This window comes from Mycteria americana, chromosome 1 (genome assembly GCF_035582795.1).
Source record: "Mycteria americana isolate JAX WOST 10 ecotype Jacksonville Zoo and Gardens chromosome 1, USCA_MyAme_1.0, whole genome shotgun sequence".
Classification (NCBI taxonomy): Eukaryota; Metazoa; Chordata; class Aves; order Ciconiiformes; family Ciconiidae; genus Mycteria; species Mycteria americana.
The window spans coordinates 119,872,876-119,888,877 of record NC_134365.1 but is presented as its reverse complement, the minus strand read 5'-3'; positions in this window follow the sequence as shown (position 1 = coordinate 119,888,877).

Genomic DNA, 16,002 nt, shown 5'->3' with positions numbered 1-16,002 from the left:
GTCGCTTGCTTTTGCTCTGTTGGCACAGGAGTGATACCACAGTCGGTGAAACGAATCCAAGGTGCAGGTATTGCTAACTGAAAACTTTTCCCAGCACTTTCCATCATGAGTTGCAGCACAGCCAGTACTGGTAGTGCTGTGGGCCTTCCTCATCTTAAGCAGATGTGAGTTCTAGGTAGTTCCCTACAGGTACTGTGCCCTACAGGCACAACAAAGCCTATGTGGGTGCTAGGAGCGGTTTTGTGTACCGCTCCAAGTTATCAGCTGTGCAGGATGAATTGCCTATGCAGAAGTGTTTACACATATTCCCGAACTCCCACCCTCCCAGTGCTTAGGCAGTAATTGCCAGTCAGCTGACAGGTATCGTTTACTCCCTGTTGGTGCTTACCATGTACAAGCCCTCCCTGGGTTACTTTGCTTGGGGTTTTTTTGATAGGGTGTTGTCTGGCCTGAGCTGCTTCCTTGTTCTGAACAGGCGCCCGGTCAGTTCCAGAGGAAATCCAGAAAGTTTGTTTTGATGGTCCCCAAGGGAGGCGGGAATGCCCAGGTATGCCTGCCATACGCACATGATGGGGCAGCCATTCCCACCCTCCCGGTGCACCCTGCCGGTGGTGGCACAGTCACGTGTGAGCCACGACATTCCTCTTCCCACCGCGTGAAACCCCTATGCCCTGCCACTCCACCAACCCTCTACCTGCTAAAACGCTCCTCTGCCAGAAAAAAGGAAACGCGTTCAGTCCCTGTTCCTGAAGTCTTTCTCTCTCACACACAGAACTTTATGCAAATCCCCAAGTCTATATACTGAAATATCTAGTGCCGCTTTCAAATGCCAATATTTGATTCTCGGTTGGATATACATTTATATTCACTGTTCATACTCACTTCTAACTACATTCCACATGCAAGCCCCACAAATACACATCTGCATGTGGCCAACAAACCCTCCCTGCCTTTTTTGTGAATCCCACCCACACTCATACTTCAACGCTGTGTCTTGAGACCCCGCAAACATAAGACTGAGCCTGAGTCCACTTATATCTGTGCCTCGCATTTGCTCACGCATGCAGAAACACTTGTATGTGAGACCTAATAAGCACACTCCCAGACAGGCGTCCCTATACGTATTCACTGAATGAGATCTGTATGCCTGAGGGTCTCTCATGCGTATTAGCAACACAGATACAGTGTCTGTATCTATCTGTGTGTGAATGCCACGCATGTAGGGGTGTCTGGTCTCATGCATCATGTCTACGTATAGCTGTGCACACTCGCTCGTGGATTGACCACTGCATACGTCTGTGACGTCCCGTACCTTTGTGGGAGTTCCTAATGCTTTCTGACTTTCTCGCTACTGATGTAGTGTGTCCACCAGGTGTGAGCTACCTTCAATCTCACAAGTTTGTTTTTTCCTCAAAGCGCTAACCACAAGTATCCAAAGACCGTGGGAAACTCTCATTTAATATTTAAGTAACGAGTGTAAACTTTTGACTTCTGAGAGCCTTGAGTCATGACTTTTTCATGCTGGAGGTTGGGGTGCTACAGAGGCAAACTATCCTCTGCATCTTAATGTCTCTCACATCCATCCCTATACCAGAGAGCAGCACAGAGAGCGCTAATGAATAACGTCACTCTTTCTAATAAAGCACAAGATAAAAATATGTCCTCATGCATTCTATACGCATATGTAAATACAGAACCTATTCTGTGAAAAAGCTGTTGGAAATGTTTTAGGGAATTAGAAAAATGTCATGCAATGTCTCATAGACTCCTGACAAAGCAGCTAGTCCAGCATGGCGGGATTAAGGGGGAAAATGAAAGAAAAAATACTGCACTTTTAAAACCTCAAAATTACCATTAATAGCCTCTCTAAGCACAACTATTGCGCTTCAGTGATCTCTTTCTTATGATGGAATATACCTAGTTTTGAAACAAGTACTCTGTGCACCACGGAAAAGCCAATTCTCTCCTCTTAATAATTGCTTTAATTTCTAGCTGTGATACCTTGCACAATATCAAACTAAAATCAAAATTTATCACAGGTTTAGGACTAGGGTGTTGGCTGTCTTGAACTTCAGATCAGGACAGATTTTCAGAGGTGTTAGTAGAAAACAGGAGTTGCCTGTGGAAAGAGTAATTACACTGCCGAGTGTGGTTTTGTTTGCTTGTACTGGTGTTTGTCTATAGACTATAGACAGGGATATAGATACAGATACAGATACATGCCTATTCTCCCTAATATTTACTCACCTTCTCAGTAAGGTTTGTAGCTGAGCACTATACATGTGAGGTAACAGCAGGGGAACTAAGGAGTACAACGCCTGCATGGGAATACCTGCATGGCTCTGCAGTCATGGCAGTGGTTGTGGTCCACACATACTCCACAGAGGGGACGGGTGGAGCTGGGTCAGAACAGTGAAATATCAGAGGTCATCTGGTCCCAAGGAAGCAGGTGAGTGAGCAAAGCTGAAGTGAAGGAGACAGTATTAATAGATGGGGTGGTTGTAAGCTTGTACATAGGGCTCCTGAAGTATCTGGCTAGGAATATGGCTCTTAGACATGTGGGCAGGGTTGGCCCTGGAGGAAGGACTGAAAGGAAACAGAATTGAGAAATGAAGGAAAAGTGGGACTGCCAGGGTAAAGTGTGGGCCAAAGAGACCAGAGCAGGGACAAGCGGGAAGGAATGTGGAGGAGATTGTGATGTGGTGCTCTCAAACTGGGACTAGGAACTGATGTGAGGATGTAAAAGAGAGGGAACGGGGAAAGGGAGAAGTAAGAATGGATGGAAAAAGACTAGGATGGAGAAAGGGCAGTCTTGAAGAAGACTAGGACAGGGAAAGATGGGGTAGTAGGAAGCTGAACAGGCTGTGCTAGAAGAGAACAGGAAGAATCATGTTTTTCAGACCTTCTAATAAAACCGCCGATCTCTGGATTCCCCACCCCCACTCACCCCCTGCCACCAGTCCTCTTCTGTCAGCAAATACCTGTGAATCCCCCGACAAAGTAAATTTGTCTAATATTCCTCCTGTCCACGCACGGATGACAACCCACCGCTCTTATCAGTTTCCCTGTTAGCTCAGAGCAGCAGGGAGCTCTGCGGTAAAGCTAAAGGCTTCAGCCCTAATGACATTTCCAACAATATGATGCTGCATGATGGAAGGGGGGTTGATTTTTTTTTACTGTTTGCTTTTTTAAAAGCTAGATAATTGCACATATAAAATCTGCTTTAAATGAGGACTAGGTTGCAAAATCAATACTACATAATGAGGAGTGTTATTTTCTCCTTCCTCTCCTTTGCATATGCATATGCAAAGTATATAATTGCATACTTTTCTTTCCATGGGATCTCTGCCACATTTATTTTTCAGGGTGGAGCTGCTCTGGATCTGTGTCAGGACTACATAGTGGAGGAGGCCGCTGTCTACAGGAGTTTTTCCACATTTGTTTCAGCAAATGGAAGATGTGCAGTAAGTGACAGTACAGGATCATGTGAAAAAGGATGAGCTCTTGGTTAAAACAGCTGAGCTCTGCCTTAGGAATGGATTCAATCCCTCTTTTGCCACATAGTTCTTGTATGATGCTGGATAAGTCAGTTAAACCACACTTCTCACAGGTGGCCACAAATTTCATGCTCCTAGTTTCTGGGTATCTGAATTGACATTTTGTGGTCTAATTTGCAGAAGTGCTGAATGATCCAGATGAAACTGAATTAAATTGGTACTAGACTTATGAAGTGTTCTGAATGAAGAACGTATCAACTTCTTGAAATACTTGCTTGAAATATTAACTGACTCAAACTGAGTCACCAGAATCTACAAAACCTTAAACTACAGATAATTCCAACCCAAGCCCATCCCCAAACCATCACACCCAAGAAGTAACAAAATGTATTTATGGCTGGTGATTCTTTTCTACGGAAAGGGGAGGAAGAGGCATCTTTCTGCTCTTCAGCCTGATACCCCAGGAGGTGTCCTGCCCACCAAAAACCCAAATCCAAGATGGTGAGGTAAGGTTGCTGTGATTCACCTGGCCCTCTCACAGCGACCTTCTACTGCTCCTTTGCCTGTGTGTTAATGGTTCTGTCAGGTAGGACGATGAGCAAGTCAAATGCGGCTGCACGGTGGTGGGAGTGACAGTGGAGGGGTCAGGGACTCTGACAGGGTCCAGTTCTTCCAGGAAAAGGCATTGGCTCTGGCACACTGGAAATTAATGTGTGGTTGGGAAGGTGGAGTCACCAGGAGGGCTCGGGTGAGTTTTCAAGAACTGCTGAGTGCCAGTGGGGCCTAGGGAAAAAAGTGGGAAGAGAGGGCTCAACTGTGTAAGTAAGGCTTTAAACTAGGAGGTTGGCAGGTCAGTGATACCAGTCCAAAAGTAACTGTAAAAAATGGTAGTCTATGAGGAATACAAGATGACAAGGAAACATCTATAAATGCATGAGCAGGTAGAGGAAGACCTTGGAAAGAAAGCTGCAGAGCCACAGCAGGCACGCCATCGGTTTCTGTGCCCCAGCTTACAGGCAGCAACTTGTTTAAATCTCAGTAAGTGGCTCATTAGCTCTCCAATGTGACCGTACACTACAGCAAACTAAGGACAAGAACAAAAGCATAAAATGAGCCTGTAAGAATAAAATCAGAAAGGCCAAGGCAAAAAAGTCAATATACTTAGCAAAGGAAAGAGAGGGTAACAAGAAAGCACTTCTATGCATTAGAAGTTAGAGCAAGACAATGGCAAAAAAATGATCTACCCTTCGACAAGGATGGAAAGCTAGTAAGAGGTGACACAGAAAAAGCCAAAGTGATTAATGTCTTTTTCCCCTCACTTCTCAGCAAAAAGAATTAACTATGATCAGTTGACTAACCATTAATGTCTAAGGCTAAATAACAGAAAGAACAGAATAGACTCCTTCAGTAAGTTAGTTATTTTCCAGTCAGCCAGACCTGACAGAAACCAACTGAGAGCACGTGGGAAACTGGCTGAAGGATCCCTAGAGCCATGAGGGAGCCTTTCCCATAGCACCTGGTGAACGGAAGACCAGTGACAGGTGATTGAAGTACCCATTTTTAAAAAAGAAGAAAAGCAGCTTGGGGAATATAGGTGCAGAAAACAGCCTAACTTGAATTGGTGGAAATTGAACAAATAATCAAACAAAGTTTTCTTTTGTGTATGGGAAATAATGAAATGATAAGTAGAGGCCAAGAAAGATTTGCCAGGAATAAATCATGCTGGAGCAAGCTAATTTCCTTCTCTGACAAGTAGCAGGTCTTATGGACAATAGATTATTACATATCTTGACTTGAACAAGGCTTTCAACACAGTCTCTTGTGATTTCTTGTAAGCGAGCTAAAATGGAACTATTGTAAGGTGGACTCATAGCTGCTTGAAAAAAAATACTAGAAGAGGAATTATCATCGGTTCATTGTTGAAGTGGAAGGATTACGGAAAGCAGTTGTGCAGATGCCCTCCCTGGGACTTGTACCACTCACTATTTTCGTTGTGTTTTGGAGGATGTCATATTGAGTATGGCTACCAAATTCATAGAGAAAGTTCTACAAGCACCTTGGCAGGATTAGCACCTTGGTCAACTGAAGAAATGGTCTAAAAACAATAGGATTCGGTGCAGTAAAAACAGGCATAAACTATTACACTTAGGTAAGAATAAACCCCCAAATGCAGAGCAGCCAGCAAAGCAAAAGACCTGCACAAAAATGCCTTGGGGATTTTGGAAGAGCTCAAGCTGACTAAGAATTAACAATGCCATACTGGTGTGGAAAAGCAAGTACTGTGCTGAAATGTATGAATTGGCTAGGTGAGATATGTGAAATAATTTCTCTGCTCCTACTCAGCACTGGTGAGGTCTCAAACTGGAAAACAGACTGATTCACTTTGGTCACTGAACTCAAGAGAGGAATGGGCAATCAGGGAAAGTCCTGAGACCAACAGGAAGTATTAAAAGTCTTAAAAAACTGACCCTGGAGGGAAATCTCAAAGAACTGGATTTGTTTAACCTAGAGAAAAGAGGACTGAGAAGAAACATGATAGCAGTCTTCAAAATATGTGAAAGGTAGCTGCTCAGTGGAAGGCGGTAGGTAACTCCCAGTGCTTCGAGGGGAGCAGGGAGCTTAAGTAGTATCTAGAGTTACAGTTTCTGCTATATATAAGGAAAAACTTCCTAGCTAGGAAGCTAGGAAAGCCTTGGTGCCAGTGGAGGTCACTGAGTCTTTAGCACTGATGGTTTTAAAACACAGCTGAAAAAGGCATTATTTAGATATTGTTGAGTGTTTTTGGGAAGGGGGGTACTAGACTCAAGGGCAACAGCTTGTGAGGCAAGCTTGTACATAACAACTTGCAGACACATCTTTGAAAGGCATAGGTAGTACCTGGAGCTGGGAGTCATGGCACCATGAGAGTGTCACCATTGATGAATGACGTCTCTCAGCTCCCAGTAAGCTCTTTTCAGCGCATGTAACCGCAAAGCAGGGAAAAAGAAATCAGATCTAATATGCAAACTTTGAAAGGTTTCTGACCCCTAGATAATTTCTTGAGGTCTCTTCCTACTACTATTGTAAATAGACACAGGCTGTGCCAGAATGGCCAAATTACTGCTGCAGTGGTTTCCTGTTACAGGTGAAAAACAGATATTAAGCCTTCATTGGTAACTTAGGAAAAAAAAAAAAAAAACCTAGCTACATCGTGTGCATTTCTGGCAAAAGGAGCTTGAAATCCCATCACCTGGGAGACAACCAAGTACTAGCGTTTCTCCTTTATGAGAGGACTGAAAGGTTTTGTCATGAACCTGAAAGACTGTTTTTGTTGCATTGCTTTGCAAACATTTGGGAGGCAACAGTCCTTGTCCTTGTCCTGGGGGCCTGCTGTTCTGAATAGCTAAGCCAAGAAAATGGTGTGAGAAGCAGCAAAAGTACAAAGAGGGGGAAATGACATGCATCAAGCTGCACAAAACGTGTATGACATGAGTGGGAGTAAAACCCCGGTCTTTCTGGTGTTCACACCAGTACCATCCATCTTCTTGCACTGCTGTAATACTGTAACAGCATTGGTTTCAACAGTTAGGTTTCCTTTACAGAGAACTCATGTGAAGGTTGCATTTTATGTTGGTAATGACCACAGACTGTGTATATCGCTAAGGCATCTTTCTAGTGCTGTGAAAGCGATAATGTAATTCTATGCAATTAAAATGACACCTTCTACATGCGTAATGCCTCTCCCCAGCTTTACAGCTGTTTGCCGTGTTCTCTGTGAGGGCATTTGCTGATAATAAATTGTCTTGTGGAAATATAATAACATGAACAAGGAAATCTAAACTGATCCAATTGTTTAATCTCGTTTAAACCTACATTTTCTCAGAGGAATCCCTAACCCAGATTAATTTAGAGAAGTGATGAGGTTTGATCCCGTCACCCTTATAAATCACACATGCAAGCCCCATGCTATTATGTTGCTATTAATAGTGCTGACATGTATATGTATGCTCATAATCTTGTAAATATATGAGAAAAGCAAAAAATAAATCAAGCAAATACAATTCTCCCTTGTTTCGGTGGAGCCCACCTGTCTCCTGCTTCCTGAGGGAAGTCCTGCATCATGGCTTCAGATTAATCTGTTCCCAAACTCTAGTTTATTACAGTGACGAATGTTCAGCCAGCCTTTGTCTCTGCTTCTCTTACAGAGACAGTAACTTCTGCGCCAGCTTACCATATACCCAGGTTTCCCCGGACATTTATTCTTTTTCCATTAAAAAATTGTGTCTGGGCAGAAAATGCAGATTTCATACTTTTCTTCAGAATTTTCAGATATCAGACAGTATGACTGGAATTGTGACTTTGAGCATGGCTGATAGATGTCCGACTATCATTGGCTCACCTATTGCACACCTGCAGATCACCTCTATGCTTCATGCACGGTGAGGCTGATGCTTCCAAGAAGCGTGAGAGCTATTGTGTGTATACTGTAGAGTTGATTACCACCTGTGCAGGACTTCTGATGCAACAGGAATGTTTTGGATTTGCTATGCATTCGCAGACCGACTATACCACCTTGCAGAGCAAGTCTAATGATTTCAAAAGCGTCAGATTTGGTGCACACGTGTTATCCAGAACATGCACGAGTACTTCTGTCTGAGAAATCTCAATGCAAAAAATAGCCTCTGTAGGTCTCTGTGGAGATATTAGAAATACTCAATAAATGAGAAACAGTTAAGGCTAAAACCTAACTTACACTGTGCTTTTTCAAAGGTGCACGGGAAAGAGCACGTGAGAATCTGTTGAGAAGAGAGAAGAATATTTGGGAGAAACGGTCAGTTTATGCCAAGTATGTTTAGCAGGTGAGGAGGCAAATCTACCCCTCCCCAGGCTGCGTGCCTGGCAAGTAAGCTAGCTGTGACATGCTTTACTCCCACTTTGAGAAGTGTTACATATCCCACATCATTCATTCCACAAGATTCAGGAATTCTCTCTTGGCATGACATAAAGAGTATTCGTCAGGCACCTTCTCTGTTTCCCTGTCATGCTGCCAGCCAGAGAAAGATTGTCATGGGGAAAAAAGGCCTTGCTATTAGTCTTGGTTTCTTTATTATGGAGCGACAATTTATAATTGTCTATAACAAACAGGATCCTATATTTTTCCCAGTATTAACTTCAGTAAACAGAGCTCGCTTGAGTCATACTACAAAGGAATTTAGTCCTTGCAATATTATATTAAGAAAGCTATTCAGTGCAATGTGAATCATTTCAGTTAGAGAATTTAAAATCTTTCGGATAATACACTTATTCATGCACGTGCAACCTGCAGTAGATGCCTATACTGTTACAACCGGAAGCTTCAAGTTCAGGTTTTACAAATGACTGATGCAGTTGTTACTCAATTTCTACAATTAACATTTGTGCAAATGTACTATCCTTTACAAAGATCAGGCTGCTTACAGGTGTTTAATGTTACTGATATCATCTACCTGGGAAATGAGATCACCTGGGAATTATGTAGGTTTTAAGAATTTAATAGTAACATTTTTTCTAAAACTATTATGAAATGTCTGGTAATTTGTATTTCTGTCTGGATGGGAATTCAGTAGCAAAATGTCTTTTTGATAGCGCTTTAAAACCCCACACAACAACGAGACTTCCAAACTGAAAGTAAAAGCCAGAACATTTGTCTGAACTCCCCCAAGATCTGGAAGATTTGGGGGTTTGGAATAAAATTACACATTCATGTCTGAGTCTCCCTTTATTTTTCACAAGAGGAAAAACCCAAGTCTTGGAAAAGTTATGCGACAGCCTGCTATACACTGCACTGGAATGACTTTGAGAATAACTTGGCTCTTCCTTTCTCAACAAATGCAGTCAGTTGTGTCACAGAAAAATGATAGATAGCTTATAGAAGGTTAGCAGCTGGCTAAGGAAGCCTTGAACAGCTCAGTCTGAAATCAGGCAGAACCAACACAGTCACGGTGGGACAGGAGGAGCTTTGTAAGAGGCTAGTGAGCACACCAGTTTCTGCCACTGTTTAAAGCACTGCCCCTTCATTTAGCAGGGAAGTATGAAAGAATCACTCCTGATTCTGCAAGTTGCAAGAAATGCTTTCTCCAAGCTTCAGTTCAGAAATCATTCCGTTTCCTCTTAATGAGCGTACAAACATTTTGACTCACCCACTTACCTCTGCATCGTTAGAATAATCTCACCTAGCACAATCAAGAGCAGAGAGCGGGGCTGCGTCCTTGTCTAACTTTGATCTTTCTGCACTTCTCAAGTCACACAAGAAAAAGCATAACCTTGGCGAAAACACTTAGCTGAAGATCATCTCTAACACAAAGGTATTTCTGGGTACAAAACTGGTGTTTGGTCCTAAGGTCTTGCAGTTGTGGGTGCCTAATAAAATGTGCAGACCACAGGGATGCTGTGTGGTGGTAGACCAGGATCATCCGTGACCTTTAAGAACTAAGACTCCCAACAGATTTCTAAACCACTCGCTCTTCCCTTCTCCTCCTCCTTGCAGATTCAGGTCTGCCAAGACAACTCACCCGGATCTTACAAAACCAAAATTGTTCAGGTTTTTGTTTGTTTTCATCTGTCACATTAATCAGGAAGAGAAAACACTGTAAATGAGCTAGGAAAAAGTGTGCAGGTGGAAAAAATGATCACCAGAAATTAAAGTATTACAAATGCTAAATTGTCCCAGTGGATATTGGGGAAAACCACACTGGGGAAAAACCACAGTATAGGAGATCTTCACAAGATGAAAATACTGATACAAAAAAGGAGAGTAAGCCAATGTTCTTTCTGCTGCTAGCGTAGATTGATTTGGAATGACCTGTCATGCTCACCCAGATCCATTTCTTTTTTCAAAAAAAATTAATGTCTTACTAAATTGTCCCAATGAAACTTTCTAGCTAAACGACGAGTATATAACACAATGATAATACCTCTGGGTTTGGTGTCACTTTGTTTTTACCTGACCGATTCAACTACACGTATAATTTAAGTTCTCTTAAGACAAGGAACTGATACAAGTTTTTTCATGGAATACAATATAATGAGCACGTATACTAAATAAGTAATCTGCTGTCTCACTTTTTATTGTATTTTTAAAATTTAAGTAAAATATGGGATTCTGTGAAATGATTTATAGCAAGCAATAAACATATCTGCATGGTAAATACATTCAGCTATATATCTAATTCCCAGCAAACAAAATCAGTGCATGGATCTAGTGTATTTAAATCATGGGTATATTCAAACCAATTTACATTAAGAACTTAGTGGCTTTTGAAAAGCTAATGAAGCTTGTAGTAAATCTTCAGCGTAATATACTGCAAGTTCCTCAGTGAATGAAGTGACAGACAGTACAAATCTGTCTTAGTGACAATTACGGCCAGTTCTGCATTCCTGAGCATGAAACTTTCAATTAGTCTGAACTTGTAAATGGGATTCTACCATGAAAAAAGGCCTGAAGTAGGAATCAGGGCTTCCATATTTTTGTCTCAATGATTTTTGCAGGAAAGGTGCTCCACCTAGAAATGAAAGCATACTCTCACCTCCAGACCTGAAAAAAGCATGGGCTCTGAGGATCAACCCAGGGGTATTTTAACAGCATATGCATCATTTCCAGTCATAACGCTTGTTGGCCTTTTTACGCCGTTAATGGCATCTTAGCTATCCCATTGCCTTCAGTGAATTTGCAGAGTTAACTCAATGTAGTACAGTCAACAGCTCTGTCTCATCTGTAAGAGAGAAAAAGCTCCAGCTTGTTCAATCTTTATTTTATTCACGGTGAAGTAACAAAGCAAAAGTCTTGGAATAAAACACTGCAAGCAAGAATATCTGAATGTGCAAAAATGGAGGATCAGCTACTTCTTCCATACTTACAATGAAAACTCAGAAACCTCTCTCAGGTCTGCAACCTCAAAAAAAGAGACAAAAATTATACAGCCAACAGATGAAAACTGATTGCAGCATCATTTCTTATAGATACCAGTCTGCATCCAAAATCTCTAACTTCTTAGCTTTCGAGAAAATCAGTAGGATTTGCTTTCTACTTACAGCCCTGCTGGGTCTGTTCTGCAATTTAACACACAATTTAACAACACAGCAAGCTTGGTAGGAGCAAGAGTATGTTGAACCTGAGTTACTAAGCACAGCAAGTTAGGGCAAGAACAGAGTCTGGCAGCAATGCACACAGCCCTCCCGTGTGTGTGTGTGGGTACACACGTGTGTGTGTGTGTGTGTACACACGTGTGTGTGCACATATTATTGTCCAGCAAGTGAGAATGAAATGGGACTGTCTTTATGAGGTACCACAGTGATCCTCAACAGTGCATCCCATTAAAATAAGGATTTTCAGACTTGCTTCAGCAGCTACAAGTGTCTGGGAAAGGGTCACACCTTTTTTTAGTGGAAGGTGATATAGCTGTCACATTTACTGGGACTTGCAATGCGTGCAGGGCAATTACAGTATTGACAATGCTACCAAAAATGAGGTGAATCAGAACAGAACTTTGCTTTCAGAACTGTATAGTGTATCAGCAAAATGTGAGTACAGAAGTTAGGATTAGGTAAGCCACAGAACAAGTTCTATAGCAAATGTGTGTGAAAAACAATATGTGGAAGATACAGCAAAACAGATGACAGCTGCAGGAAAGTAGGAAGTCAGATAGCCCCTTGCAGAGATGTTATGAATGCTGATACACAAAAATTTATTCTAGCAATTCCCATTTCCACTGGTGAAATTAGATACAAAAAATGGACACTGTGAAACAATGAACTGTATCATTGCTTTATGGGATGTGGAATTGTCTGTATTGTGTAATAAGATGTTACAAGTCTGCAAGGCAGAACAACTTGTGCTATTCTCAGCAGAATAACTCAGGGCATAACAGCAACTCCTTTCCTTGGTTTTTAGCAGTGGAGTCTGCATAGTTCCCTCCCTGCACAAAATTGTGCGGAGGATATGATACAATCAGTAATTCTCAAGATCACTTCTTTCAGCTGGCACTTCTTTAATGTGTCACATTCCCAAGTTCTCATGGAAAACCTAGATTATAAGATAGAAGGTACCAAACACCTACCTCATGTTAATAGGGCAGTAATGCACATAATTATACCCAGTGCTTTACACCCTCTTCCCCTCCAATATTGGCAATGCAGCAGCTGACAATATTGGCATGTTTCCATTGGCACCACCAACTACTCATGCTCAGCGCCGTGCCAACATCCCCTGATGTAAAATTAGAACAGTAAGACCACATCCTGCCTTCCTTTGTTTGCTCACCTATTTAGGCAGCGGTTTCAACTCAGCCTGAACCGTCCACTCCTATGCATACGGAGGGAACTGTGCACAAAGGAGCTGTGCTGTCCAGCGCTCCCACGGCACGCTGCGATAACACAGATTGATACCAGCGGAGAGAACAACCTCTCCGCAGTGGTCACAGACCACTGCAGACACTGGTGGTGCTCCGGGCAGCATTCACACTAGGGATTTTCTTTGCCAACAGAAAGCCCCCTACAACACTGCTGTCGTTTCTCTGCTCATAGAATATGTGCGATAGAGGCTAAAGCCTTCGCTGTAGCAAATGATTAAATGACATGACGTTTTCACTTACCTGGGCTACCAATACAATGATCTTCCAGTGGTTCCTTCAACTTCAGAAGATAACGAATACTAGCAATCATCTTTACTGACTATGACCATTTCCATGGCAATGCTGTTATTTGTCTAGTGCTTTGTGTGTGCCAGGCACTCTGTGAAGTGGAAACAAGACAAAGCCCAAACTATTTACAGTGTGATGACCTGTGTCTGCAGCCTATGGTAGCACTTCTACGGTAATCCAAAGGCATGCATGTACGCGTCCACACGCATACATGTTCATGAAGGAGTTGTGGGGCTTGCTTAATTTTCAGCCATATCAAATCCATGGTTTGGCTCAACAACCTGCCAAATAAACGCTAACATTCACAAGTGGAGATGGGAGGAATGAGCATGTAGAGAAGAAAGAGCAGCAGAGGCAAGGTGAGACTACGTTTTTGGTGGCAGCATTAGCATAAACTGTGGAAGTGCAGTATCAGCATCACTGTAATCTTGTCTTTTTGGTGGCTTAGACTGCTGTGCAACTGTGTTACACCTGCTGCACAGATGCAAGCAGGAGACTTGTGCAAACACTACTGGAGGTGAGTGTGAGTTGCAGAACCAGGGAACGAATACACAATACACCAACAACAAAGAAAGGAACAAAGAAGAAACAGAAGTTCAGTTATCTGTAAGAAACAGCAGCTCCGCTCCGTGTAGCATTTGTGGTAGAGTTTTAGACAGCCACGCTGGAAAGAGCATTGAAAATTGCACTTAGAAATACATAGGAAGCAACAAATGTCCTTTAGCAGAGTGGTAAGGCAAAATTTGCTTTTTTTAACCTTAACTTCCTGGGCTCTAAGCATTTCTAAGTCTTGAAGCTGAACAAGCCCATTATCAGTATGAAAATACCAAAGAAACTAGAATGCTTTAACTTTCCTTTCTTTCCTATCTTAAAAAAAAAAAAAGGCTTTGTAGTTCTACCAAAATGAATAATTAACAATAATGAAATTGTTCCATACCATAAAAACAATGGTCCCATATCTCACTTTTTTGTAGATGATTTATATCTAGCCTTTCATTTGGCAAGGATAGCAATAGGTCTAGCTATATCTATAGATAAAAATATAAATATAGGTATCACACAGCAAATGACTGTCAAAGTTTTGAATTGAGCCTGTTGAAGTTCTGATAGGTTCAATTCCAGTTTTTTCCATAATGTCACCAACAAGCACTGTTTATTATCCATAGTAGGGTGTTCCAGTTTAAAGAGATTCTCTTTGATTTCTCAAATTCAGCAGGCTGTGTCCAAAATCTCTGTACCCTGAAAAGATCCAAGTAGTAGCTAGACTTTTTCATGTTGTGTCACATCCAAAGATCACTCCTTAGATAAATGATCACTGAACAACGCACCTTTCCAGAAAATCGTATGCTTTCTAATACTAGGTCTTTGTCAACAGACCAGCTCAGCTATTTTGCTATCTGGACTACATGTGAAAGAAAGATCCATTTGTTTCTTGCTCTTCAGCGGCCCTTACGGATGACAAACGGGTTTCTGTATGGGACCCAGGAATAGAACAAGGAGGACTAATATATAATATGTAACTTGGCATTGCATGCTTCGAGAGTGCTGTTTGGAAACAAGGAGAAAGTGAAAAACAATATGTTCAGTGGAATTTTCCTTCATGTATATATTTTATCTGCAGCTGCAATGTACAGAGGCCAAGTTGTTAGAGGTGAACTGGAAAAGAAGCAATAAAATGCCATTAACTTTAGCACTTTAGAAGTTAGGGATGGAAATGACCCATAAGACCTCTGCCAGAGAAAAACTGCTCCTTCCAGGACTGTGATAAGTACACCAAATAGGGAAGAGTAGGAAGCACATGCACCATACTTAAACCCTGCCTTTCCGCCTGCTTGTCCATCCCCTGGGCTTTGCCTCTCTCCCCTCTCTCAGGTGGCACGCCATTCCAGCGGGCGCTGCTCCGATCCCGTCATTGCCCACCCACAAGCTGCACCAGCGCAGGAAGCCAGCTGTAGGGAGGAAAAAGGAGGGGTGGAGGGGAAAGTGGACCTTCAGAAACAGGCTGCTGAGTTTTCATGGGCACTTTTCAACAAACAAACAAATGTTATAATACGAGAAAATGAGAGGGTTTTCCTCGCTGAATATGGACGAGAGATTTAATATGAAGAAAGCCTACTATCAGTATATAGTCGCAATATTTTCATAAGGATTTGTCCTTCACAGATGGATTATACAACTTTTCTTATTACAGGAATGTGAAGATTAAAGATCCCAAATGCTCTATATTTTTGAGTTGTTGTAATAAATGTGCCAGGAATCTGGGGAGATTTCCAAAATGCATTTTAATCCATAGAAGGCTGAAAGTTGTGCACTGCAAGCAATTTTCATTGTTAGATGGAAGTAAATATAAATTACTGAAGAATCAGAAAATCCTGTTCCAACTAGCAGCTCGCACAGTATTTCAATCGTATGCGTACAGTCTTTTGGAAGGAAGGAAGGAAAAAAATCTCTGATAAACTACCACTTAATGACACATTTTCAAAATCTAGATGTTGGTCTGCATATAGAAAAGCTTTTCCCGCACCTCCTAAACGGCACAAATAGCTTTTCTATATGCCAACTAGCATCTGCAGTATGTACGCACCTGTATCCAGGATGGTGCATACGCAGAAGTAGATGTGACAATTGAGACAATTGTAGAGGCCAAGCTGAGGTCCCTTTTAAAGTTAGTTTTCAGGTACTAATTTAAATACATAAAAGGAAAGAAATTAGGAGCTAATCTTTCTCCCTTCCCCACTCTACTTATTTCAGGCTTCCCCAACTGCGTTAGATATGAAAGGGTCTGAGAAGAAAGTATTATCGTAGCTAATGCAGTGCCCGGCATATGAGTCATATACCAGAGTGCCCGC